This window comes from Mauremys mutica, chromosome 3 (genome assembly GCF_020497125.1).
Source record: "Mauremys mutica isolate MM-2020 ecotype Southern chromosome 3, ASM2049712v1, whole genome shotgun sequence".
NCBI lineage: Eukaryota > Metazoa > Chordata > Testudines > Geoemydidae > Mauremys > Mauremys mutica.
In genome coordinates this window covers 160,827,320-160,854,014 of record NC_059074.1, presented here as the reverse complement: position 1 = coordinate 160,854,014, position 26,695 = coordinate 160,827,320, and positions in this window count along the sequence as shown.

Below are 26,695 nucleotides of genomic sequence, written 5' to 3'. Positions count from 1 at the left end.
TTATGCAGCAAGGCACAAACTTAATGGCATATACCGGACTAGAACTGTACATACTTTGTGTGTGAGAGAGAGCTAGCTACTGCTGCTACTATAACCTTGAATTTCCTGACTCTGTTGTGTGACTGAAGCATTACAGATGAGACCCTAACTTCTTTCACTGATGTTTTTGGAATACCACTTATGAACAGTTAACTAGGCTAAAACATATGAGGTGTGAAGAGTTTGAGTGCAGTAACTTTTACTCTCTGATGTTGTAACACATTTTGAGGGACCACATTGCCATCATGTGGTGAAGTGTGTGTGAAGCACTCCTGGCATCACACTAAACTAAGCTGAATTTCATGCATGATGTACTGAGATTAGGAGTAGACAGTTGGGAGAAATTAATGGATTTTCTCTCTGTAATACATTCAGTGAAACACAACATGTTAAGTGATTTGATAAAGACACAGAGGTTAAGGCGTGTATGAGCCTCTCCGTACAAAAGCAGGAGTAGGAGAATAAACTAATGTCCAAACTTTACAGTCCTGTTGGTTCAGGGAGTCAGGCACAGGACTATGAGTCTGGAGACTTTGTTTCAATTCCCCTCTCTTCCATTGTCTTGCTCAGTGGCCTTCAAGCAAGTAATTTAAGTTACTTTCTGATCTTGTCTTCAGTGGAGTAGATGAAAGGAGCCAAGGGGGAGAGAGGTGAATTTTAAACATCTTAGCTGGTCAAGTAAATCCAAAGCTTCATGCGGAGATTTACCTCAACCAGCTAACACACTTTAAAACTGCAGCTTGTCTTGTCTACACAAGGATTTTAACATGCTAGTTAACACAGCTTTTTTCCTAGTTTAGGCCTGGCCTCAGGACCTCCGTTTCTCCATGTGTAAAATAGGGATACTGCCCACCCACCTCTATGAAGCATTTGAGAGTCGCAGATGAAAGTACTAGCTAAATATTATCATTGCTGGAAATGTGGATCTAGGCTCCTAACCCTGCAGCGTCCAGTTGTTTGTGCAAAGGGACTCCCTGCCCCACTCATGATACTACTGTTGGCTAGCTCCCCCAGTTCTGCTCTCTGACTGGATTTAATAGTGGCTCAGAATGCATTAATTCTCCACCCATTTTCCTGCAGCTAGTCTGTAGTTTGGGGGTGGTGGTGCTAGGGAGCATGTCAGTTAATTATGCTCCTTTCTGGCTTCTTTCTATGCAGCCCAGTGCTCATGTGGATATTTTTCAGAAGAGGAAAAATGTCTAAGTGAAAGGGAATGGGGAGCATCTTGTCTCTTTCTCCCTGTCACTGTGCCTAAGGTGGGTCACAGCTGAGAATACAAAATTCAGGACAGACTGTATGAAACAGGGCAGATACACCCTGGTTTCAGAGTAGCAACTGTGTTAGTCTGTATCCACAAAAAGAACAGAAGTACTTGTGGCACCTTAGAGACTAACAAATTTATTTGAGCATAAGCTTTTGTGGGCTACAGCCCACTTCTTCGTATGCATAGAATGGAATATATAGTGAGGAGATCTATATACACATACAGAGAGCATGAAAAGGTGGGAGTTGTCTTACCAACTCTGAGAGGCCAATTAAGTAAGAGAAAAGACTTTTGAAGTGATATTCAAGATAGCCCAGTACAGACAGTTTGATAAGAAGTGTGAGAATACTTAAATGGGGAGATAGATTCAGTGTTTATAATGGCTCAGCCATTCCCAGTCTCTATTCAAGCCTAAATTGATTGTATCTAATTTGCATATCAATTCAAGTTCAGCAGTTTCTCCTTGGAATCTGTTTTTGAAGCTTTTCTGTTGCAAAATTGCCACCCTCAGGTCTGTTATTGAGTGACCAGACAGGTTAAAGTGTTCTCCTACTGGTTTTTGAATGTTATGATTCCTGATGTCAGATTTGAGTCCATTTATTCTTTTGTGTAGATACTGTCCGGTTTGGCCAATGTACATGGCAAAGGGGCATTGCTGGCACATGATGGCATTTATCACATTGGTAGATGTGCAGGTGAATGAGCCCCTGATGGCGTGGCTTATGTGATTAGGTCCTATGATGATGTCACTTGAATAGATATGTGGACAGAGTTGGCATTGGGCTTTGTTGCAAGGATAGGTTCCTGGGTCAGTGTTTTTGTTCAGTGGTGTGTGGTTGCTGGTGAGTATTTGCTTCAGGTTGTCCGTAAGCAAGGACAGGTCTGTCTCCCAAGATCTGTGAGAGTGAGGGATCATCTTTCAGGATAGGTTGTAGATCTTTGATGAAGCGCTGGAGAGGTTTTACTTGGGGGCTGAAAGTGACAGCTAGTGGTGTTCTGTTATTTTCTTTGTTGGGCCTGTCTTGTAGGAGGTGACTTCTGGGTATTCATCTGGCTCTGTCAATCTGTTTTTTCACTTCAGCAGGTGGGTATTGTAGTTTTAAGAATGCTTGATAGAGATCTTGTAGGTGCTTGTCTCTGTCTGAGGGACCCAACTGGTGTTTATTCTGTCATTAGAGATCACCAAGCCAGTAACAAAAGTGAACTTCTGTATCCCTACACTGCTTAATAAGTTGAAAACACTATCCCCTTAGGCATTCCAGCTGCTGGCTCACCACCCAGACAACCAGAATTTATGATGAGAGGTTACTGAAAACAAGATTCATCATATATAAAGTTCTTCCTATCCCAAGGGACCAGCCAGTAAACTGGGTCAATATATAACTCCTATCTTACCCCAAAATCATGCTTAGAGTCAATCCTTCCATAACTATAAACTAAAGGTTTAATAATATAAGAAGAAAAATAACAGTTATAAATGGTTAAGGAATCATGTACATTACAAGTGATTTTCAGAGATTGCAGGTCAGGATCATAGCTGTAATGTAAATCTGCTAGTTTGTAAAAAGTCTCTCTGGATTCACCCAAACATACTGGGGGTCATTCAGCTTCCTGTTTAAAGTTTCCTTGTTACAAATCCAGTCCAGAGATATGAAGCAGGAATGAAAACAAAGCAGTGATGTCACAGCTTGCAATTTATAGTCCAGCGCAGGTACATGAAAAGATACTGGCCCAAGATGGAATCCAGGGTCACATGAGCATGGAAAGTTACCAGTAAAAGATAGAGTCTTAGGTCTCATGTCCTTACCACATGTCCTCACAGCTTTGCTGACTCACAGAGGCGGCCTTTGGCCCTCACAATGTCCGAGGCATCCACAGAAAAGGCTTACTGGGCATGATGAGCAGGAGCGGCTCTAGGCATTTTGCCGCCCCAAGCACGGCGACCGGCAGAGCGTCCCCAGTGGCTTGCCACCCCAGGCACATGCTTGGCGTGCTGGGGCCTGGAGCCACCCCTGATGATGAGTTTCTTCAATGGCCCATTGTAAGATTGGAGTGTCCTTAATGGGCCATTGACACATAGCTGTCTAGCCCTGATGTAAATCTATCTGAGGGGTGTCGCAAACACAATACTTGTTTGATACAAATACGTAGCCAGTATTCATAACTTCAGATACAAAGATGATACATGCATAAACAGGTCTACCATACTTAGCAATTCATAACTTTTCTATTGATACCTTATGTGACATACTTTGTATAAGATTTATTGCAACTTTGTAAAAATGGTGACTCTGTTAGTGTAAAGAGAACGAGGAGTCCTTGTGGCACCTTAGAGACTAACAAATTTATTTGAGCATAAGCTTTCGCCCACTATGCTCAAATAAATTTGTTAGTCTCTAAGGTGCCACAAGGATTCCGCGTTCTTTTTGCTGATACAGACTAGCACAGCTACCACTCTGAAATCTATTAGTGTAACTAGTCATTCTTATAGAGCATCATACTCCCTCTGCATGGGACCACTGGGGTTTTTCCTGTGGATCTGGTCATAGAATCATAGAATCATAGAATCTCAGGGTTGGAAGGGACCTCAGGAGGTCATCTAGTCCAACCCCCTGCTCAAAGCAGGACCAAACCCAACTAAATCATCCCAGCCAGGGCTTTGTCAAGCCTGACCTTAAAAACCTCTAAGGAAGGAGATTCCACTACCTCCCTAGGTAACCCATTCCAGTTCTTCACCACCCTACTAGTGAAAAAGTTTTTCCTAATATCCAGCCTAAACCTCCCCCTCTGCAACCTGAGACCATTACTCCTTGTTCTGTCATCTTCTACCACTGAGAACAGTCTAGATCCATCCTCTTTGGAACCCCCTTTCAGGTAGTTGAAAGCAGCTATCAAATCCCCCCTCATTCTTCTCTTCTGCAGACTAAACAATCCCAGTTCCCTCAGCCTCTCCTCATAAGTCATGTGCTCCAGCCCCCTAATCATTTTTGTTGCCCTCCGCTGGACTCTCTCCAATTTATCCACATCCTTCTTGTAGTGTGGGGCCCAAAACTGGACACAGTACTCCAAATGAGGCCTCACCAGTGCTGAGTAGAGGGGAATGATCACATCCCTCGATCTGCTGGAAATGCCCCTACTTATACAACCCAAAATGCCATTAACCTTCTTGGCAACAAGGGCACACTGTTGACTCATATTCAGCTTTTCGTCCACCGTAACCCCTAGGTCCTTTTCTGCAGAACTGCTGCCCAGCCATTCGGTCCCTAGTCTGTAGCAGTGCATGGGATTCTTCCGTCCTAAGTGCAGGACTCTGCACTTGTCCTTGTCTGCACTTGGTCCCTTGCATACAAGCAGTTATGGGGAGCCTAAGGCCTTGTCTACACTACAAAACTATTTCGAATCAACTTAGTTCGAATTTGTGGATTCGACCTTATGAAGTCGAATTTGTGTATCCATACTAAATACACTAATTCAAATTTCTGAGTCCACAGTCACGGGGCCAGCGTCGACTTTGGAAGCGGTGCACTGTGGGAAGCTATCCCACAGTTCCCGCAGTCCCCGCTGCCCATTGGAATGCTGGGTAGAGTCCCCAATGCCTGCTGGGGGGAGAAATGTGTCGAGGGTGGTTTTGGGTAAGTGTCGTCATTGAACCGTCAATCACAACCTCCCTCCCTCCCTCCGTGAAAGCGCCTGCGGGCAATCTGTTCGTGCACTTTTCTGGTCAGTGACAGCGCGGACGCCACAGCACTGCAAGCACGGAGCCGCTGCGATCATCGCCGTTTTCTCCTCCTCGCACTTTATCGTCCACCTCTTCCACAGTCAGCTGATGAGAAATTGGGCTACTTCTCAATGGTTCTGCAAGCACTGGGGGACCATAGGGGACGTTTTACAAACATCAACGTCGGGTGGCCGGGCAAGGTTCATGATGCGTGTGTTTTCAGGAACTGTGGGCTGCTCAGACGCCTGCAGGAAGGTAGTTTCTTCCCGGACCACGAAATAACTGTTGTGGATGTGCAGATGCCTATAGTCATCCTCGGGGACCCAGCCTGCCCGCTAATGCACTTGCTCATGAAGCCCTATACAGGCACCTGGGACAGCGACAAGGAACTCTTCAAATACCAGCGAGCAGCGAGCAGCGTGACCTGTGACTGTTCAGTTTCTTTACAGAGAAGCTGAACCTGCCCCTGTTTCTTTACCCACTGACTGTTGACTCTCCTCTTCGGTTACATACCCCGTTCACCCCGTTACCCCCACTTCCAGCACACGTGTAAAAATAAAATACATGTCCCATTATTACTTAACAAAGGTTTCTTTATTCATGACTTTTCGTGAAAGGGTTGAAACTGGGACGCAGGCTATGCTGGGTAGGGTGTGCGGTGATGTAAAGACCGCCTCTAAACTCAAGGAATGACAGGCTCCTGCTCCTAGAGCGGTCCGCAGTGCCGGAAGGCTTCTTTCAACGGAGCCTGCCATCCCTCTTTATGGAATTCTGTGTGCGGGCGGATATGTGACCTTGTGGTGGAGGAGGACGGATACAGATTCCTCAGCTGCGTGACTCAGCGGTCCAGGACAAGGACCGCTGTATAAGATCTGAAACTGCCCTCCTCCGCTGCAAAGTCACATCTCCCCCGCCCACACAGATCCTGGAAACCACCTCCAAAAACCGACCATGTTGCCTACTGACTGCACCGTGTGTGTGACCCGCTGCTGATCCTGCCCCCGTGTCTGTACCCTGGGAAAGGTGACTGTCCTATGCAATTAACCACCCCCTTCCCCACGCCCCCCATTCGAACACAGTCTTCTTTGAAAAAACATAACGGAAACAGTAATTAACAGCAAATCATTTTTATTAATTAAGTAGATAGTTAGGGGATGGGACTGGGATTGGGACTACTGTGAGTCTGGAAGTGAAGGACTTCGGCAAATGTAGGGTATGATAGCTTTTGGGTACTTGAGCACTGTGCTGTGGTGCAGTGACAGTATTCACGTCCCCGGCCGCCCCTCCTCCTGATTATTTTCGGTGAGGGGGGTATGGGACTTTGTGGCGGGGGAGGGCAGTTGCAGATACACTGCAGGGGGGCTCTGTCCTCCTGCGGTCCTGCAGAACATCCACAAGGCGCCTGAGCGTGTCCGTTTGCTCCCTCACTAGTCCAAGCATTGTTTCAGTCGCCTGCTTGTCTTCCTCACGCCACCTCTCCTCCCGTTCGCTGTGTGAGCGCTGGCCCAGAGAGATGGTCTCCCTCCACTGGCTCTGCTGGTCCGCCTCTGCTAGGTAGCAGCCCATACGTTCCTCGAACATCTTGTCCCTTGTCTTTTTCTTTCGCCGCCTAATCTTTGCCAGCCTCTGCGAGGGGGATGCTGTGGCAGGTCTGGAGACAGTGGAAGCTGTGAGATGGGAAACAGGGAGTGAATTCCTTGCAAAGATACATTTTTGCGAACAATTAACTGAGTCTAGGCTGTCTCTGTGAATTCTGGGTTGAGATCCCTGTGCCTGCTGGGGCAGAAATCATTTTCGCGGTGGATTCTGGGTAAATGTCGCCAGTCATTCCTTCCTCCGGGAAAGCAACGGCAGACGATCATTTCAAGCCCGTTTTCCCAGAATTGCCCTGGCATACGCCATAGCATGGCAACCATGGACACTGTTTTGCCTTTTGTGTATGTCACCGTATGTGTACTAGATGCCGCTGACAGAGGCGGGCCAGCAGCGCTACACAGCAGCATGCTTTTGCTTTTGCATGACAGCAGAGATGGTTACCAGCCATATTGTACCATCTACCATACCATAAATTGGTAATAAGATGGTAATAAGATGGGCATGGTTACCTGTCCTTTTGCACTGCCCCATTTGGGGCTGTCATAAGTGCCCCTGGCCGAGCAGCCAGGGGCGCAAAAGCAAAAATTGGGAATGACTCCCTGAGTCAATCCCTCCTTTTTGGTATCTAAAAATAGAATCAGTCCTGCCTAGATTATGGGCAAGTGTACTAGAGAACCACTGTATCATAGAACCAGAGAGCACAGCTGCTCTGTGTCCGATCCTGCATAAATTATGAGCTGTATGCTATTCACAGGGGGTGCTCCTGCAACAACAACACCTGTTCATTCCGTTCTTACCCCAGCCTTCCTGGGCTACCATACCATTGTCCCCCCACTTGTGTGATGAAGTAATAAAGAATGCAGGAATAAGACACAGTGACTTGTTTGTGAGAAATGACTGGAAGGAAGCCTCCAGCTGCAATGATAGTCCAGGCAGGACATTAAGGAGTGTGGATGAAGGAGCCCATCATCCCTCTGCTAGTCCAGGGGCAATCGAATCTTTTATTTACAATGAAGGGTGGGGGCTGATGGAGCTCAGCCCCCTGTTGCAATGATGAGGACGGTTACCAGCCATATTGCACCATCTGCCATCAAAAATTAGGGACAGGCACCCTTGATCGACCTTACTGATGCTAGTCGGCATGGTTACCAGCCCTTTTGCACTGCCCCATGTGCCAATAGGCTGATGATGAGGACGGATTTCCATCGTTTTGTACCATCAGCCATCCATAGCGTGGGGGAGCAAGGATGTTGGTGTTGAGTGCTGCACCATCGCGTCTATCTGCAGCATTCAGTAAAGATAGGGTGACATGTAAAAGAGTCAACAGAGGATTGTTTTCACTTCTGGTGGTGGGTGGGGTGTGTGCGCAAATTGCCGAACTATGCCCTGACCCACCGCAGACACTGTGTTTGACCCTAGAAGCATTTGGAGCTCATCCAAGAATGCAAATACTTTTCGGAGACAGCAGGAACTGTGGGATACCTTGCGTCCTCATTCCCCCCCTCCCTCCATGAGCGTCCATTATATTCTTTGGCTTTCCGTTACGCTCGTCACGCAGCTGCGTGCTGAGTCTGTGCTATGCCGTCTGTCCGTAGATTTTTTAAAAATACTTTGGACCAGGCGTAAAATTACAGTAATTAACCTAGTTAGATGCAGGAGTCTCCGAGCGAAATCACCCTGAGGAGGGTCACTGAAGGAGATAGAGAGCGCATGCTGCGTGAAAGCTAGCACGAACCAGGGCCCGATGCAGCCGTGCTCAGGGAGGCAGTGCTCCCTGAGTACCTCATGAAAGCCTTGCGCGGAAAACTGTGCTACCACGGAGCACCCAATAAGGCAGCTCTCCTCAGGAACCTCCTGCTGAGCTTTTCGATTAATGCAAGGAGAGCTTCGTGGAGATCTCCAAGGATGATTTCTGTTCTATCCCCATATATAGAGAGTCCTCCTTTTCACACAGTTAAGATTCCTGTTATATTAAGAATAAAAGTTAACATGGTTAAAGCACTTACCGACTGCTCCTTCCCCTGATTCAGGGTCCGGGTTAATGGCCGGGAAGGGTTGTTGGGGGATCTCCGTGACGGTGATGAATAGATCCTGGCTGTCGGGGAAACCAGCGTTGTAAGCGCTCTCGCCTGCCTCGTCCTCCACAAACCCTTCCTCATCTTCCCCGTCCGCGAACATCACCGAGGAACTGGCCGTCGACACTGTCCCATCGTCAGAGTCCACGGTCACTGGTGGGGCAGTGGTGGCAGGCTCCGTAGCGTCCGTTTGCCGCTTTGATTTTTTGGTAGCCTTGTCTGGGGTCCTTGATTTTCACGTGGCGCTGCGTTGCATCCCGCCTGCATCCTCTGTCTCTCATGGCTTTGGAGACCTTCTCGTAGGTCTTCGCATTCCGTGTTTTGGAGCGCAGCTCCGAAAGCACAGACTCCTCGCCCCACACACCGATCAGATCGAAGAGTTCCCAGTCAGTCTATGCTGGGTCCCTCTTTCTATTCACAGATAACATGAACTCCTCTGCTGGAGAGCTCTGCATCGTTGCAGGTGCTGCGGAGCTTGCCCCGATGTCCAGCCAGGACGTCAGATTCAAAGTGCCCAGACAGGAAAATGAATTCAAATTTTCCCGGGTCATTTCCTGTGTCGCTGGTCAGAGAATCCAAGCTCGGACTGCTGTCCAGAGCGTCAACACAGTGGTGCACTGTGGGATAGCTCCCGGAGCTACTAAGTTCGATTTGCATCCACACCTAGCCTAATTCGAGCTAGCCATGTCGAATTTAGCGTTACTCCACCTGCCGGGGTGGAGTACCAAATTCGAACTAACGAGCCCTCTAGTTCGAATTAAATGGCTTCCTGGTGTGGACGGTTGAGCGGTTAAATTTGAATTAAAGTCCTAGTGTAGACCAGGCCTAAGAGACTTCCCCATGGCATCCAGGACATTTTGAGAAGTGCTTGTGAATGTCAAGCTAAATATACAGTACTGAATTTACTGAGGATACCTGGGATGGGAGCCTAACTGGTGATGTGGAAATGAAAGAGGTGATGGCTTGTGGTGGGGGGGGGGGCAGGGGGAAGTCTGCATTATTATACAAGAAGAATAATCAACTGTTTGCATATTTTATGCTTAATATTGTTTGACATTTGTCACGGAGTCCCCGGGTGATGCTCTGGAACTGCTCTCCTTACAAAGCCAGTCAGGAATCTGGTGAAGTCTCCTTTCTCTGAGCAGACTGTCTTCAGGGCAAGAAACTCACACGGCTTCCACCTTCCTGGGTCTGACCTTTGGAGCATTCAGCATCCTCTGCCCCTCTGTGCGCTTCCCACAGCAAGTCCACCCAGGCAGGGTCCTGGGGAAGCCAGAGGGTCCTGCACCCCAACTTTGCAGTCAGACGTGACTCTTAGCCAGCCAGTAAAACAGAGGTTTATTAGATGACAGGAACACAGTCTAAAACAGAGCTTGTAGGTACAGAGAACAGGACCCCTCTGCCGGGTCCATTTTGTGGGGCAGTGAGCCAGACAACCAAGTCTGCACCTCACTCCACATCCCCAGCCAGCCCCAAACTGACTCACCCTCCAGCCCCTCCTCTTCTGGGCTTTGTCCCTTTCCCGGGCCAGGAGGTCACCTGATTCCTTTGTTCTCCAACACCTTTAGCGATCACCTTGCAGGGGGGAAGGGCCCAGGCCACTAGTTGCCAGGAGACAGAGTGTCAGACATTTATGTACACTGGCCGTTTGCTCTGCAACAATCACACCCCCTTATCCCACCACCAAGAGACTTAAGAATTGCATAGGGGAAACTGAGGCATCCCTACAGTATTCAGAGGAAACATTTGTCACACCATTGCAGGTGTATTTTAACAACTGTTGACCCAGACACTGGGATCATGGACAGGGAGGAGCTACTAGAGAGGTAGCTAAAATATTAAAGTAATTCTAATCAGTTATGTATCCAGTACAGTTTTATTAAATTAAAATGTATTAATGATGGCTGGGTGTATACCTGACACTTCATCTGCTTATAAAAACTTACACATAGGTGTATATGTGTGTATACACTATATAGAACACATGTGATTGTAGCCATCTCCCTCTGATGCTTTCTGTGTCACTTGCCTACTTAGGCTGTGGCTACACTTAGCACTTCAAAGCGCTGCTGCGGTAGCGCTGCCGCGGCAGCACTTTAAAGCGTTAAGTGTAGTCAAAGCGCCAGCGCTGGGAGAGAGCTCTCCCAGCGCTGTCCGTACTCCACCTCCCTGTGGGGAATAACGGACAGCGCTGGGAGCGTGGCTCCCAGCGCTGGTGCTTTGACCACACTGGCGCTTTGCAGCGCCGCAATTTGCAGCGCTGGAGAGGGTGTGTTTTCACACCCTGCTGCAGCGCTGCAAATTTGTAAGTGTAGCCAAGCCCTTAGACTGTGAACTCTTTGGTGCAGTGACTAAGGGTCTTTCAACACAGCAAAGAAAAACCCGGGACTGGCCCATGCCAGCCAACTCGAGCTCACAGGGCTCAGGCTGTGGGGCTATTTCACTGCTGTGTAGACTTCTGGGCTTGGGCTGGAGCCCGAGTTCTGGGACCCTCCCACCTCGCAGGGTCCTCGAGCCCAGGCTCCAGCCTGACCCTGGAAGTTTACCCAGCAATGAAACAGCGCTGGAGCCTGAACCCCATGAGCCCCAGTCAGCTGGCATGGGCCAGACATGGGTTTTTCTTTGCTGTGTAGACACACCCTCTGTCTTTACATGTGTTTGGACTGTGCCTAGCACAATGGGGTGCTGGTCCTGATTAGGGCCAATGGGGACTATTGTAATATAAATATTAAGGCCTTCATTCATGAAAGCGTGTGTTGGAGTGCTTTTCCAGATAGGGTTGCTTTCATGAATTGAGGCCTAAATAAAGTCTATGTGTATGCTTATTGCAAAGGGCAGTTATTTTAAAGGCATTTGCAATTTGACCCCAACATAATTCAATCTTGTAAATTAGATTCTTTATTTTAAGTAGTTAAAAACAAACAAAAAGCCCTTCATCTGCTGGAATGGTCTGTATTTAAAACTCTGCAAGGAGAATATTTTCAAACCATGTACTCAAAGGGATAGCGATTGAACTAGCCTTTTACCTTTTGAAGACCTGGGACAAATTCCATCTGTGGTCACAATGAAAATAATCCTGAGTATTTATGTAGTACTTTATATATTCACAGTGCAGTACAAACCTCTGTGGTTTCTTCTTAGTTTTCATTTATGCCTGTCAAAACCCACAGCACAGTATGGTACAATTCAGTCTTATAGTGTTCCCTAAAAATGTTTTTAAATGGATTCATTCTTTATTTCAGTTGCTGCTTTTTGTGGTTCACTTACACATTCCATTTTTCAGCAGCTCCTTAGTTAAATATATTCTGCCTGAACTACTGGCCTTGTACTTATCATCGTAGGGATGTTAGAGGTGCTGGTGGATAATCCCCACCAAGCTATATGTACAATGTCTGGCGACAGCAACACCTGGGAATAAAGAGCCATCTCACCTGAATACAGCAAACAGGATTTGGCCTCTGATCTCAGCTCGCTTTTTTGCTGTCAGATCATCTACTAACTTACTCTGTCCTTTTCTACACTGTGTCACTGGGTAAAGGGCCTACAACTGCTTTCAATTTTAAGCTTTGTGACTTTCTTTTCAGAGCTCTGAGTTTTCTGTGACCTTTTTAGTCTTCCTTGTTAGTTTTCCTGACCTTAGTACTTAAGACAAAATGCATGTGTGTATATACACACACACACAAACACACTTTGTCTTAATTATACATTACATACACACAAATATGAGCGCGAGAGATGTATGTAAAGTTGTTTAACACAAATAAACAGAATCCTGCCCAATTCTGAATTTTTTACTCTGACAAAACTCTATTGACTTCAATTTTCGCTGCTTTTTATCTGTTTGGGGAAACTGGAGAGCAGCAGTACATCTCTAAAGTAGAAAAGTGGGCCTAATAACAAGGCTAAGGATCTAAGTGGTTACCTTTCTCTACACTGAACTATTACATCTATCTAAACTCACTGCGGCTAATGCTCTGTAACAGAAAAGTCAGTGCTTAGTATTTTACTGCAATTTTAAACTATCATAAATATAATGAAGCATAAACTTCCAGGAGATGGAGTCAAAAATTTGGGTGAGGGAAGATCCGACCTCTATGATCTCCCAAAGGGCTGATTCAGCTGGTGCTGAGTGCCCTCCGCTCCTGGCTGGAGAGACTTTAGCATTTGGCAGCATTGGATCCTAAATCTGGGCTAGGTAAATGGTTGTCAGAAAACAATTTCCCTACCGCTGTGGTTTTCCAGATGTCCAGGCAGTGAAGCTGCATTTTATTCTTTTTGTCAGCTGTTTGACAATGCTGCTGCTTTTTAAATAAATACAAATGTTAAGATCCTAAATCATTAATGAAGTACAAATACACTTTAAAACCACAGTTGAAAATAGTTTCTCTTATCCACTTGACAGATCCTGAGTTCAAGATTCTATTACATTAGTTGATGTCACACATGCCTGAACATTTCAGGAAGCTTTGGTCCTTACACTATTTACATGTTTGTGATGTTTGTAACTCTTATAGGAAAAACAGAGGACTCTGAACTTGGATTTTGTCAGGGGGATGGGGGGAACCCTCACCATCCCCCTAAAATGTGGATAATGGTACTGACCTCCTTCGTAAAGCACTCTGAGATCTATGATGACAAGTGCTATATAAAAGCTAGGTGGTATTATTTGCTGTTTGTAATTTATCTGCCAGTTTGCTTCATTATGTCCCCATAAATCAGTGTAAGTTTGACTTAAGTCGCTTAAGTCAATGGAAGTTTTGCCATTGATTTCAATGGGAACAGGACCAGACCTTTAATTATTTAAGAATGTAAGTATTTATATTTAGATATTTATTTTTACAAAGCACTTCAGTTCACTTGTAACCGGAAGAAAAGTACACAGTGAAATATGCGCAAGAGATAATCTTGTAGGCGATTATCCCCATGTGTACTTCCCCGGTCTTTGCATGCCCACCTCCATTAAGCAACCAGTGTTAGTCATTCCTTTGAGTCTTTAAAAAGAAGTTTCACTGATTGTTAAATCCTGCTGATTGCAATCTGCTACCACCCGAAAGGTAAAGTGAAGTAGCTCCAAGCAGAAATGCAGACAGGCACTACAAACACTTTTATAATGCCACTGCATTTTATCCTCTTTCTTAACATGAAGAAGAAGCTATTTTCAAATTGTGCTTTTAAAGCAGCAGCATTTGTTTTGCAATAAGTGACTAATGCTGATCCTTTCCCCTCTCTGTAGGTATTGGATGTGTGATCTTTCTCTGAAGCACAACATCTATGAATCAACCCCACTGTTTAGGAGTCTTTTTGGCACTGATAACATTGGAATACTTCAGGTTGAAGATCCTGTGTACAAGATAATTGTAGGGTGACCAGACAGCAAGTGTAAAAATTTGGGCCGGGGGTGGGTGGGTGGGTGCGTGGGGGAATAGGAGCCTATATAAGAAAAAGACCCAAAAATCGGGATTGTCCCTATAAAATCGGGACAGCTGGTCACCCTAGATCACCTACCAGCTAATGTGTTAATGCTTAATCCTGAATTTTGCCTTACAGCAGTAACCCAATCTCCATGACAGATATGTAAAGAAAAATGCACCTAAAATTAATACAAAAATATATTTTAAAATCACATGGTTGGTGAAGTCATGAGGCGGGAGGAGTTTGACAACTTGTCTTACTGTAGTTTTTCTTGAAGTCTAGTATAACTAAAAACTTTATTTAGTGTATAATTTCTTGACAATGAGAGGATTGGAATGGTTTTGCTTTCTTTTCCATCTAATTATAGCTTGGAAAATAGTAGAATTCATCCCTGAGAAATTATGCTGCAACAGCTGTAATTTGGTATAAGGACTAATAGCAGCTACATTTACTGCTTTGGGATATAAAGAGCCATGATCTTCTCTTTTCCATGCAGTCTTTCCCTATTATTTGTTCAACCCCTGCCTCTTTCCCATACTAATCTGTCTTCTCGACTGTGCCCTCTCTCTTATTTGCTTCGTTTTTTCCTCATATTGTTCACCTTTGCTGCTTGCTTTATTCGTTCCCTTCTCTTCTCCCCACCTTGCTCTGCAGTTTCTACAATGATCCACATAATGAAATATAAAAACATTAATCATCAGAACATCTTCATGATGCAGGCAGGTACCTCACATATTGTCTGAAATCCTGGATCTGCTGAAGTAAGTGGCAAAACTCCCATTGACTTTAATAGGGCCAAAATTTTACCCATTATATAGCTATTGGGAAAACTATGGCAGAAAGTTTTAAGTGTCTTGACTAAGGTCACAGAGTAAGAATCAGAAGCAGGGTAATAGTACAGGATTGTGTTTCTTTCAGTTCTGTGCACAGCCCACTAGACTATGGTGGCCAGAGGCTACTTTGGCTGCTTATCAGCAGATACCTGGACAGAAGCCAGTAGAAAACTTGCAATGGCCCTGAAACCATTAGCAGTGGTTTTATATGGGGCCCAAGAGGATATATCATACAACACTGAATTGGTCCAGTTTACCCAAACTTGAGGGAACCATGTCAATGGGGTTTTAGCTCCCAAGTGCCTAAATCACTTTTGTAAATGAGGCTAAGGCTCCTAAATCAGTTTACGTTGCAACACTGACTGCCCAAAACCTAAATATCTTTAGAAATCTGGGCCTCTTACTGTATGAGACTCTCTCATTGTTAATGCTTATCATTCTTTTATTAACAGAATATTAGAAATTACACTGTCTAGACACACCACCAGTCAAACAGTATCCCCTTTTCTACCACCATCATGCCTTGTTTAATGGTTTTGTGCTTGTCCAATTTACATTGTAAAGTCCTTGGGGCAAAGACATGTCTGAAGTATGACATATAAAGTGTGATGCTCCTCTCTGAAACTCTAGAAACAATAATGGACACGTAGAAATAACAATTAAACGTATTACAGTGTCAGTGCCCATGAAGGGGCAGATCATATAAGCATTTTGCGCACACTAACACATTTAATAAAACCGGAATGCATTCCAGATTTTTTGTCAGCCTTAACTGTGAATGTCCCTGCATTTGTAGGTTTAGCTTAGACTCTTAAAGGGACTGCCCCATCTTGAAATCTTAGTCACCTGCAAAGAAATGGGTTTAAAAAGAGTTTCAGGTATTGCATCTGCCCCTGAGGCCTTGCAAACTTTTGTGGGTTTACAATAAAATTTTCCTAATTTTTTTTAAACATGTTTTCCCCACTCCTGTTGTAGTTTGAAAGACCCACACAAAGTGACTCAAGAGGGAACGCAATGACACAGAACCATGGACAAAGTTCTGTCAAATGCAGATGAAGAAAAGTTTTTTTCTCTGCAAGCTACTTGTTCCGAGGAGTTACTTGGGAAAATATAGCTTAAAAATTGCAGGCAAACATAATTTTATTTTTTTAAAAGGCCACCCTCAGTTTAGGTCCTGTCCCAGCACTTAGGGCAAGTCTACACTTAAAATGCTGTACAGATGCACCGCTGTAGCTCTTCAGTGACAGTTGACAGGAGAGCATCTCCCATTGGAGTAGTTAATCCATCTCCATAAAAGGCAGTAGCTATGTTGACGGGAGAAGCCCTCCCATCGGCACAGCACTGTCTATACCGGGGTTAGGTCGGTATAACTGTGTGGCTTAGAGGGGTGGATTTTCACAGCCTTGAGCGCCGTAGTTGTACCGTTGTAAGTTTGTAGTGTAGACCTGGTCTTAAGTATGCAAGTAACTGCACACAAGTAATCCTTTGAGTTCAATGAGTTCATAAAGTTTCACACCTGCATACATTGTTGTAGACTCACTGCCTGTGTGTTTATGGTTTATCGTTCTATTGAAATGAACTATTTTGGTGTGCTGGCTTTTAGTCTCTCTCCCTCTTCCCATCCTCATCTCCACCCCCACACAGTGATGGTTCTCTGATATTTTTACACCTGCTAGGTCTCAGGTTGAGCTTGGTAAATTTGTCCATATGTTGTTGTTTATTTCAATAAAAATACCAGATTACTTCCAGAAAAATCAAGCAATCTTTTCAGTCTCTGAGCGCAGGCTCATAGGACACCCAAGGACAGCTGTAAAGCTCTTCTTTTCAAGAAGTTCTGGTTAATGTCAATTAGGAAAGCTCTCGGTAAACAAATGAGTAATTGATCGCTCAGCTTTCACATAGCTACTGCGTTTCTGGGCCCACATGACTCATTTGTGAACCATTCCTGTCGTCCTAATGCCATAACATTGGAGAAATGATGATTGTTTCTTGGAGATTCTTCCGTGGACAGAGTTGCCAAGACCAAAGCTGTAATGGTTTGTTATTATGACCTTTGTTATTCCATTAGGCTCAATTGCTTAAAAAAAAATGTGTGCATACTTTAGGAAAGTTTTTACCCTTTACATTGACCTGACATCATAGTTTATGCTACAAAATGTATTAATGACAAAGTAGTGTTTTCATGTCAGGAGGACAAATTTTAACAACTATAATCTGCCCTTAGTCGTCATAAATATAAATGTAATGGTAAAACAGATCTTCTTAATGCAGCCAAGACAAATGCTAGGCTATATTTCAAATCAATTGAGGCACTAGCCTATACACTCCAAGCTTTTTGTGTAGTTTGAAATACACTATTGTCAAATAGCTGTTAACATGAATTTTCCAATGGTTTTTGTAGACCAGTAATGACCTACTTGATGCAAACAATCCAGGCATTTTTCATCGATTGCTTGAAGAAAAGTGCATGTTGTTGAGGAATCAGAGGGGATATAAGGAGAATTAAACCAACATCTCTCATAATATTCACTACTTTTAAAAAAATAGACAGTATGGTTTTCAAGAAATCTTGGAAACATGACAGAGCTGGCAAAATACATTATACAACAAACAGTTCCATCTGCTGTTTTGAAAAGGTTTTATTTTCCTGTTTCCTTTTGCTAGGGGTGCAAAGGCAATTGCAAAAAGGACTCTTTTGGCCGGCCCCATTTCAGTTCCAGATCCTGGGCATGGTGATATGTGTTAGTCCATTGTCGTTTCATCGTGTCTCTTGTGCTATATGTGTTAGCCAGTGTATGGTATCAATCCTCAATCTCTTTTTTGGAAGTGGGGGGAGGGTAGCAATGGTAAACAGCAGCAAACCACCAAGACTTGTAACCAACAGCATTTCTGTTGAAGTACAGTGAGACAGAAAAGTGACTGTAAAATGTGCACATTACCTGTATATTAAACAGAACTGTCCCCTATTTGTATTCAGACATATCTGCTTTTTGCAGGGATAATACAAACAAGCTTTTATTCCTTTCTGCTCCTCTTAGCACTGCAGAGCCTGCAAGCTGAATGAAAGGGGTAGGGTCTGTTTTGACTTCAACAGAGTTAACTACATTCTAAACGCATGTTCACATTCTGCTCCAGTGATACCTTAGTCACCTCTTCAGTGGAGTTGGTTGCACAGAGATAGCTGAGATCAGAATGTGGTCCCGTGTTGCTAGTAGTGATTTATGAACCAGAAAGATCACAGCTTTCTAGCTCCGGGTTGTGTGTAGGGTTAGCAGTTAGAAAAAGCTCTTGTCAAATGAGTAGATATGCTCTGGAAGTCATTGAGACAATAAGTACGGAATCCTATGGTTCTACTTCTACAGACTCCCTTTTCAGAATAGCCCAGCACTTCAAACATCTGTGGCCACATGTGATAGCAACACATGCTGTATTATATCAGGATGTAATATTCCTAGTTTGCCTCAAGGATTCATAGAAAACCATTTGATCAACTAACCACCATAACTTTCCATCCACTGGCCTCATTAAAAATATAGAAATAACATTTTAATGGAAGTAGGGTTAGGCCGACACTCAGTGCTTTTGAAAAGCCCACCCTTTATGTATAGGATTGTGAGCAAGCAACAAAGGGAAATGTCCCTTCTCTACTTTCAGGACAAGACAATCAAAGAAAAGAAACATAAAAGGGGCAAATGGACCAGAAATGCTTCCTTCTTTTAATAGTGGCACAGAGGGCAACGTTTATACTATGAACAACTACACTGCTATAAAGCATGTCCAGGAATACATGTCCTATCCGGAGTTCAGTCTGGCATACAGAAGCAGTTCTTTACTACTACCAAAAAAATCTCTAACTTTTAATTACTGTGTGCAGGAAGACACAGCATAACATTTCTCTGAAAGGAAAACATTTCAAATGTATAACATTATTCAGTGCAAACGGGAAAGGGTGTATTTAGACAATCATTATGGAGGTTTTTAGACCTAAATCCCTATGGAAAACAATAGGGCTTTTAGGAATCCTGGATGCAGAATGACTGTGCTTCATCTCTGTGCTGTTTAACTACTGTATTATTTAACTACAGTTTAAGTCCCTGGAGGGAAGGATGTAATAAATCTTTAAGTATTTGTTCTGGTTTATGGCTGAGGGAAACTGTATAACATTAAATCAGATGTTATAAACATTTGCAATGGCACATTTTTCCTACTTGGGACATCATGGCATGAAGTTCTTGAGAAACTAGAGAGAGTGTGTTCTAAGGGCCTGGTGCTTTTTTTTTTTTAAATTTAATTTTATTGTTTTAATCAAAGGCAACATTCCCATTGACTTTGCTGGGAGCAAAACTGCGCCCTATCTTACCAAGCCTGCGTTATCCAGTACTTCCTTTACTCAAATGTAGAGGGCAGTCAAGTACAACAGACCTTTTGCTGTAAGGCTAGTCCTGAGAGCTAAGAAATGTATTACCATGTCACTCGCTCTGTATGCATATTGTATATATTATTATAATAAGCTGCTGTTTAATTTGAGAACAAAGCGATGCAAGTCCACAGTACCCCCATGCTTCATAATTCTTTGGAATATAAATAGTGATGAGCGAACCTCACTGGGGGGCCTGATCCTGCAAACCCTCATTCAAGTGAGTAATTCCCTTCAAAGTCAATGAGACTACATCTGGGAATAAGGTTATGGAGGTTTAGGACAACTGCTTGGGGGTCCCATTTGCAACTGATACGTACCTAACATTTGTAAATTTTACCAGAACTACATGACGTTTTTGTGGCTGCAAAATTAGGCTAGAAATCTCCTGAGCATGCACATTCTCACAGGTTTTCTGGTGTGCAGGGCTGGGAACACTGATGACAGCCTCTCTCCTTGCAGCTACACTGCAATTGCACTAACCCAGGCCTCAGACCCACAGTCCCAGGACCCTACAGGGCTTGAGGGTCCAAGTTTGAGTTAAGCCAGGACCCAGGATCCGAGCCCTATTGCTTTCCAGTGTAGATGCAGCCCTGCTTCACTCGTATCCAAGGAGTCAGCCAGAAGTACCCCACAATTCCATGGAACAACATCCTTAGTCCTCTCTATCTCAACAATCACTATTAAAAGCGGAAGCCACCACATCCTTTGCAAATGGCAGCAGCTCAGGTCAGCGTTAATCCATTCTCTTCTGATCACCGATCTACATGCATACTATGAGAGAGCCTCCTGGGTTTGCAATGGAGAGCCAACCGATCAAACCTTTTGCAAAGCAAGCTCCTTCCTGGTAACGTGCGGGGCAGGCAGTAAAGTTTTCCCCCAGTGCACCATGTTCCTAGAGCTAGAGTGGCCACATTTCAGGGTGGGAGCAGCAGGGATTCTGGGATAGGGTTACTTTGACTCAGGTCTGCAGAGTGCAGTGTGGACACCAGAGCCCTTGAGGTCGAGCATGGGTTAGAAAAGTTTCAACAGGGTTACTTAAAATACAATGTAGATGCTCAAGCCCAAGGTTTCCTAACATAGGTCGGAGTCCCATTAACCCTGGGGCTTACACTGCAGTGTAGACAAACCCTTAATAGTGGTATAAGGTTTATGATGCAGAGTTGAACAGTTCTGCTTGTCTACAAGTAGAGGGATAAGTGCCCATACACCCTGGCTCATTAATTATTTTCATTGTTGGATGTAATGGCAGATATTGGGGCAAAGTGCAGTAGGGCATCTAGTTGCTTTCAAAAATTGCTGGGTTCGGCAGGTAGGGATTCAAACGCTCCCCATCCTAAATTTAAAGTCTCTTCTATCCCAGCCCAAAAGGGGTTGGGAAAGAGGTGATGGATCCCATCCCCAATACATCAATCCTCAAACACCTGCGTGCCTCAAACCCAAAATCTACTCCGACATTTTGATGCATACCAGAAATCCCATGTCCCTGCCCAGCTCCCAAAACCTTGAACTTCACATCAGCACTTGCTACAAGGCAGTTTTACATTTATTTTTTTACAGAAATCTGTATTGTTCTGAAAATGTGACTGCAACGTAACAAAGATAAAATCACTATAAATAACAAAGGCTGCTGTATTGATAGGACTGGATCAGCGGGGAGGCACTGAGGGTAGGTGGTTTGGGGATTCCCAGCTACACAATTCTGGAGTCACTGTGGCATAATTTAGGTCTAAAGTGCTGGATTGGGGACATGAATTACAGTGTAGCTGCTTATCAAATCAACTCTTACAAAAGCGCCACAGTTCAGGCAGTTGCACCGCTCCCGAGATGAGATTTCAATCTGATTGCACACGCACTCCCAGCTGCGATGCGTCTGTTCACCCGTGTAATGTTTTTGTTTTGTTTCCTATTTAGTTTGGTGAGAGCTCAGCCTCAGCGCGTGAACATCTGGAAGCAAAGGAATGTTCCATTCTCAGACAAGGTAGGGGGGTGATGGCTTGTTTTGTAAGAGGTAGTCAAATCCATTAGTAGCCGGTCAACATTTCATTGGGAAGTAGTCTGAAAACAGCACTTGATGGTGCCTGAGGAAAGGGAGAAAACTAGATGGGTAGGTCCAGTTGTTTGGGTATATCCATCATGGGCTCAAGTCTCCTTTCAAAGGGGTGGGAGCAGTACTGGGCCTCCTGTGTTATTTCTTTTGCAGAACATATGTGGCTGAACAAAGCAGCACCATAGTCCAACACATTTTTATTAGGGGAGATGTTTTTTTCTCTAACATTACTTTGAAGGAAAGTATATAGACTAATGAATGGTCAGGAGCTGCTGTGCTCCCTGTTTCGTAACACAAGAACAAGGAGACTGACGCTTAAATTGAAGAGAGGCAAATTCAACATGAATCAAAGGCAATACTTTTTCATACAGAGTTAATTAGACTGGGGTATCTCATTGCCACAGGAGGTCATTGAGGGCAAGAATTTAGCAAATTTCAAAAAGCGGTTGGCTATTTATAGGGATATTGAGACTATCCAGCGTTGTTATAATTAATCATAGCAAATTTTGGGGAAGGGATATATAACCTCATGCTTCAGGGCTTAAGTTAATTTCTAACTGCTAGAGACAGAAGGAGACCTAACGTGGGTGGCAGATTCCACCACATCTGCTTACTGCAGGGTTTTTGCAGCTTCCTCTGCAACATCTGGTACTGACTCCTGTTGGAGACAATCTCTGTGTTTCTAAGGAAGCATGGGCATGTGGACAAGACAACATCCATCTAATAAAAAGAGGTCTAGAGTGACAAGCTCACACAGAAAGTCTGTGGCAGAGCCAGAAATTGAACCCAGTGTTCCTAGATGCTAGCCCAGAGCATTAACCACAAGACCATCCATTCTCTTTGAGTAGTACATCTCTCAGTGATACTATTCATGTGAATAAGGTGAGTAGGCTTTAGCCTTGGACACATTGGCGTTGCTTCTGGCGAGATAGTGTAAAAATACAAAACAAAAACTAGTTTTTTACCTCTCGGCTTCAAAGTTGTTATAAAAATAAATCTCTCTGGAGATATTCATAAAAGCTAATGGAAGCCTTGACCAGAGCTATATTTTTCTACCAATCTAATGAAATGTATTGCTTTGTCTACCAAGTAGTTTTATATTAGCAGCTGCTACTCTAGAACAGCTCTGGTGATATAAAATGACTTCAAGTGGAGACTCTCTAGTAAGCTGCTGACTTTGTGCTCACGTGAAGCAGGCATGTAATGCTTGCACCAAGGGTTGTCAGCCTCAGCTAGGAAATAGGGGCTTGTGAGAGGGAGAACATGAAGAGCAATCCCAAAGGTCTGTGTGAAAAGGCTGTGACCCACCAGACCAACTTTCCATTGGCTTAGGAAAGTGATGGAAGCTTTCGCTTGGCTGCTGCCACGCGGCATCTCTCCCAGGAAATGAGGATGTATTTGCGATGTCTATAGCCTAACGACCTCTGGCTGGCAGAATGGATCTGCTGTCAGTCAGCACACCTTGGAGCAGCTCTGAGGCTGTGCTAAATTGTGCCAAGGGCTAGCCTAGTGCCATGGCAGCCCAGGATCAAAAGAGTGCAAAAGGATTTAAAGCCGCCGTTGAACCCATTCCCTGAGTTCCAGTGAAAACTTCTTGAGCCACGGCTTAGGATCTGGGCCTTTTAGTTCTAATTTTCCAGTTGGCTCCATCTGATCCTTTAGCAAGGCTGGCACCCCATGCTCTATGACCGCAGGGTGGCTTTTTAGTTTGTGCAGGGAGATGGATGAATCCAACTCCTCCTTTTGGGTGAAAAAAAACACAAAAAATGATCCGCACTGTATATTAGCAGTTTATACTCCTAGAGCAACTTCCCTCCAAAGAGCCTCACAAAAATGGCAGAATTGTAGCCAGCGTTAGTGCCTCGGTGCCTGAGCCCACTCTAAGAAAATGCAGACCCACAGTTCTGCACCAGTGCCACTCTGCTGGTGGGAGCAGCGACAAGGCTGTTGTGCATGAGACTCAGTTGAGTGTAACACTGTCATCTACCCCTACTCAGGGCCGGATTTCATGACCCAAGGGCAAAAATGCACATGCCTCGTCTGCAAGTGAGGAATTCTGGGCCCTAATTTTCCTAATGTAGACACAGCCCTAGAGCTGACACCCTGCCTTCATTCTGCCCCCTCCTGGGGGTTGAGGGTTTTAAGTCACAATCCAGAATTAAATATTTAAGCCTCAAAGCATTCCTGTGAGGCAGAGAAGTATTTGTTCATTTACCAGATTGGGGAAACTGAAGCACAGAGACGTTAACTGACTTGCAACATCATGCAGCAAGCCAGTGCCAGAGCCAGGGAAAAAGCCAAGAATTCTTGACTGTTAGTCCCTTGTTCTAAGCAATAGACTCAGACTGTAAGCTCTTTGGGGCAGGGAGTGGTTTTTTGTTCTGTGCCATTTGTACAGTGCCTAGCACACTGGGGTCCTGGTCCAGGACTGGGCTCCTATGTGCTACTGCAGTACAGATAATAATAGACAACACGTTCCCCAACAAACTAGATCACCTTTAGGGTTAATTCAGTTTTAGTTCTTTGTTGGTAAGAGCAGCAAAGAATCCTGTGGCACCTTATAGTAACTCTAGCTCAGGAACCAATCCATGCAACAAACCTCGATGCCAACTCTGCCCACATATCTACACCAGTAACACCATCACAGGACCTAACCAGATCAGCCACAACATCACCGGTTCATTCACCTGCACATCCACCAATGTAATATATGCCATCGTATGCCAGCAATGCCCCTCTGCTATGTACATCGGCCAAACTGGACAGTCTCTAAGGAAAAGGATAAATGGACACAAATCAGATATTAGGAATGGCAATATACAAAAACCTGTAGGAGAACACTTCAACCTCCCTGGCCACACAATAGCAGATCTTAAGGTGGCCATCCTGCAGCAAAAAAACTTCAGGACCAGACTTCAAACTATAAGGTGCCACAGGATTCTTTGCTGCTTTTACAGATCCAGACTAACACGGCTACCCCTCTGATACTTGTTGGTAAGAGTTACCTTTGGTTTGTTTGAAGGGTGGCAGAGGAAAAAAAATGGCTGACCTGTCTCAGACAAAAGGTAGCGGCGCTCTAAGTGGTCACAACTGCACTGAAGTTAATAGAACAGCATGTGTTTACACTGGGGCTAAAGTTGACCTACAGTGGTTATTTAGTTGTGTGTATTGAAAAACATCTAAAATGGCTCTCCGTCCAGAGAGCTCTTTCCAGTACAACCAATGTTCTCAGCTAATCAGTGCAAGAACACGTTAAAACACAATAGCTCTGGCTTGTTTATCTCATTTCACTTTCCCTCTGAGTTTGGCCTTCTGCCAGCAAAGATGTTCTCTGCAAAGATAATAGTTTCCACTTAATCATTCACCTTTTATGTGTCTAAAAGAAGTTAAGGATGCTGAAAGGTTCCAAGAAAAATAAACAAACACAACTTGTTCAAGAAGGCCTCTTTATGGCTGTTTTATTGATTTTTAAAAAGAAGCAAACTGTTCCTGAATGTCACCCATGTCCCTTTTTCGATTTGTTTTTTTTAAAATGTGTGTTTGAATTTAGAGTAAGGCTTATGAATGGAAAGATTATAAAGTGGGTCTTGTCATGGTGGATGGGCGAGATGGGCCTGGAGCAAAATCCCCTCTCTGCTTTTGGGTTTGGACCTGAATCTTGTGGCCTTTCACCCACGCTTGTGTGTTTGTGACACATTTAAAAACTCAGGTTTTCAAAAGTGACTCAGTGATTTTGGGTGCCTCCATTTTTAGATGCTCAACTGGAGAGACCTTAATGAGGTCTGACTTTCCGAAAGTGCCCCTTTAAAGTGTCTCAGATTGTCACTCATCACTGTTGAACATTTCAGCCTCAGTTTAAAAACCAAACCAAATCCTGGACCTGAGGGTGGTTAATGAGAGCCAATGGAACCCACATGGATTACCCACACAAATCCTGCTTGTAGGGCTGGGCTGACCATTTTTTACCTATGGAAGTTTTCCATCCAAAAAAACAGTTTAGACAGAAAACTTTCAACCAGTCCTACCTGCTTGGTGCTAAATATGGTAGATCTCATATTGATTGGAAGGGAAAAGGTGATGGATATGGGCTGTCACCTACTAGACATTAGCTGAGAATCGAGATACAGAAACAGTCCACAACATCCAAAAATACGCATCCACTTACTGAACTGAGTCCAACACTGGAAGCACTGTAGGACACACATAAAGGAAAAACAGAAAGGTAACCACCAAGCTTTCCCTACCTTTCTTTTTTTAATTTGGATTGCCAGACACTAGGGCTGCCAACTTTCTGACTGCAGAAAACCAAACACCCTTGCCCCAAAGCATGTACACCACATGAGACTGACCCTTAACCTCCGTACAATTCTGGAAACAGAAATAAAGTTATCACGGTCATCACCGATTCAGGAAAATTCCTTCAACCGAGGCACCCATTTTCCAGACGTTGAAGAAAAGGGGGAAATTACCTGGCCAGGTGTGGTGTGATTTCTAGCTCTACTCTTTAGAAAATCAAAAGCTGAAGTTGGTGTGTTTAGAACCAGTCTGAAACAGCATATTTTTGCCCCACGCGCCAAGTAAGAAGGGTATTGTAAATTACGAAACACATCCAAAAAATGTTAATTTTCACAAGATGGCGATGAAACACAAAATGGTGCTCATTTTACCCCCCTTCCCCCACTCTAGGATGCAACTTAAAAGCCCTAAGAAACCACACATTCCCTGAGTTTATTACTGTCTGCATGACTCAGACTTTTTTTTTAAGCGTTAGAATTCAGTAGAGGTTTTTCTAGTTCAGACCATTGAGACTTGAAGGTCTTTTTTTCCCACTGACCTTAAAAACAGGATGATGTAGTGCAGTTAATAATAATAATTATTTTTTTTTCAGTTTTTATTATTAAAACAGTCCTGAGTCTCAAAGCACCAGAGGATGGGATCTCACTTGTTCTCTCCCCGTTCCTAACTAGCTAAGAACAAAGAAAGGTTACTAGCAATAAAAGAAAACTTTAAAGAACAGAGAGTTTCAGTCCCACTTTCTCACTACGGACAATTACTATGATTGTTGTTGTTATGGGGCTCACTGACAAGCACAAAGTGCTGCTAATTCCTGCCTTGCTGCTATTAAGAAGTATCCTGAGCTTGGGTCTCTCATGTCTAGCAAAAAGGCTTAACAGCTAAAACCCAGCAGGCCTGCTTGGTTTTAGGATTAAAACCTTGTGTCTGATTCTCTCTGGTTATTTATTTGCATTGTGGGCCCAACCAAGACTGGGACCAATTTGTGCTACTGCACA